Source organism: Grammomys surdaster, unplaced genomic scaffold, assembly GCF_004785775.1.
Source record: "Grammomys surdaster isolate TR1022 unplaced genomic scaffold, NIH_TR_1.0 805, whole genome shotgun sequence".
NCBI lineage: Eukaryota > Metazoa > Chordata > Mammalia > Rodentia > Muridae > Grammomys > Grammomys surdaster.
Window position 1 is genome coordinate 50082 of NW_021605224.1, and position 2573 is coordinate 52654.

At 45.9% G+C, this 2573-nt stretch overlaps 1 pseudogene; it reads right to left on the reverse strand.

Moving 5' to 3' along the window:
- Positions 1-257: 257 nt before the first annotated feature.
- Positions 258-2352, reverse strand: LOC114633970 (annotated as a pseudogene).
- Positions 2353-2573: the final 221 nt, after the last annotated feature.

Here is a 2573-nt window from a genome sequence, read left to right on the forward strand (position 1 = left end):
ATTTCACCATTATCTTGTGCTAAAAAGCCTGGTAGATCCGCATGGCATCGAGTGTGTATTATATACAATAAAGGATTTCAGTATCTGATTACTTGTTGTATTTGAATAAAAGGTGAAGTTAATTTTGAATCATCCTGAATAAGTTCAGGAGTCACTATATGCAAAACAACTCCTGCATATTCGAAGTCAGTAACTATGTTAAACCATTCAGAAAAATCAAATAATAGCATTTGAATGGCACACAACTGAAACATATGGAGCTTTGAATAACTTTATTTTTTTCTGACTTATAACCAGTCATTCCCACCACATTTGCATCGGTATGAAATGGAAGAACTTCAGAAATTGATGTTCTTTTTACTTTGTATGGGAGTGTCCAATTATTCCAGTTCTATAAACAGAAGTCACTTGCTTTTTGGGTATTTGTTGTTGATTTCTCCCATGTGGCTTCTACAAGCTCTTTGCCAATCTTCGTGAACTACCCATCATATCAAATTTTAGCGCTCTGAGGTAATACGATTTCTGGTTGGTCTGTTCTTGACAACTGATGATTCTTCCTTTTATAATTAAATCAGAAACCTTTTCATAATGACACCAGTAGAACGAGTTGAGGGATAAATAAAAAGTATGCAGACCCCTTTCAATCTCTGAATCCTCTGGGTTTTCAGGCGATTTGAACCATCACGAAGAACATGGAACCCACCTGACAGCAGAACAAACCTAGAGATTCCCTGCACTGTGGACTCTCTGGTGGTAGACGAGATGTGATCTCTGACTGAAGCCCTTACAGCAGATGCCACAGATGTAGGGTCTCTCCCTAGTGTGGACCCTCTGATGTCTTCGGTAGTGTGAGGCCTGACTGAAACTCTTCCCACACTGCTGACACACGTAAGGTTTCTCTCCTGTGTGGACCCTCTGGTGAATACTAAGCCCTGTGCTCTGGGTGAATTCCTTCCCACACTCCTCACACTTGAATCGCTTCTCCCCAGTGTGAATTATCTGATGGACTAGGAGATGGGACCTCTGGCTGAAGGCTTTCCCACACGTGTCGCATTTGTAGGGCTTCTCCCCGGTGTGTACTCTCTGATGGGTCTGAAGATATGAGATCCGACTGAAGTCCTTTCCACAGACACTGCAGACAAATGGCTTCTCTCCTGTATGGACCCTCTGGTGTCTTTGGAAGCTTGAGACTGAACTGAAACCCTTCCTGCACTCTTCACATTTATATGGCTTCTCTCCTGTGTGGACCTGCTGATGGCTGTCAAGACTGAATCTGAATCTGAAGCGCTTCCCACACTCGTTACACTTGTATGGTTTCTCCTCAGTGTGGACTCTCTGGTGGGTGTGAAGGTTCGAGCTGCAGCTGAAGCACTTGCCACAGTCGCCACACTTATAGGGCTTCTCTCCTGTGTGAATTCTCTCGTGGGTCTGGAGGTGCGACAACTTTGTGAAGCCTTTCTGACACACCTCACACCTGTAAGGTTTCTCTCCAGTGTGAACTCGGCGATGGATGCTGAGATCTGCGGTACAGCTGAAGCCCTTCCCACAGCTGTTGCACCGGTAGGGCTTCTCGCCTGCATGTACTTTCTGGTGAGTCTCAAGCCGTGAACTCTTGCTGAAGCCCGTGTCATGATTATGACATGAGTAGCGCTTTCTTCCTGGATGAACACTTTGTTGAATGGGGACACTGGAGCTATACCTGGTGTCCTTTTGAATACTATGTTCAAGGGACTTTTTTCCTACAAGGACCTGCTGATGGAGTTCATGGTTGGGTCTGTTAGTGAAGGGTTCTTGGCTCTTCCTGCACTGGTAGGCCTTCCTTTCTGTGTGAACATGATGCTGGGTGTCAGGTGACACAGGAAAAATGACTTCACCACAGTCACTGCTGCCGTGGGCTTTGTCTCTTGCATGCAGTGTATTATTAGGGTAAGAAATGCAACTCAGCACGTCAACACCCAGAGCCAACTTCTGAGGCTCAGTTTTGACCTGAGTCTTTGGACCCTGCTTCCAATGCTTCCGTCTCTTACCCAGAGAACTCTGGGCTCTCCCAGACAGAAATTCTTCATTTTCAGCAATGCTGGGATGGCCGTTTGTGAGACTCTCCAGATAGCCATCATCACCAGAGGCCCAGGGAGACTCTTCTGCTTCCCTGTGGCAGGAGGAGCGGCACTGCTCCAAGAAGTGAGAACCTTTTCCTTCAATGTTGATTACAGCTTCTGGAGCTCTGGCTAGTCTGTTGGCATCATGGCCTGTCATTTGCCAACATGGAAGCTCCCCCAGTGAAAGAAACCTTAATCCTATTGTGTGAAGACTATCCATCTTGTCTGGACTCTGGCCTCCTGAAATAATAGAGATTAGAAAGTTATATCAGCAAGAATGGGGACATCAAAGGTCCTAGTCCTTATTGCTCTCTGGAAACATCAACTAGAGACCAGAGCTCTGAGGGACAAGATCTACAAGGAGAGCTTCCACTCAAAAGAAGGCCACTAAAACAAAACAAAACAAAAAAAAAAACGCGCGGTGGTGGCGCAAGCCTTTAATCCCAGCACCTGGGAGGCAGAGGCAGGCAGATT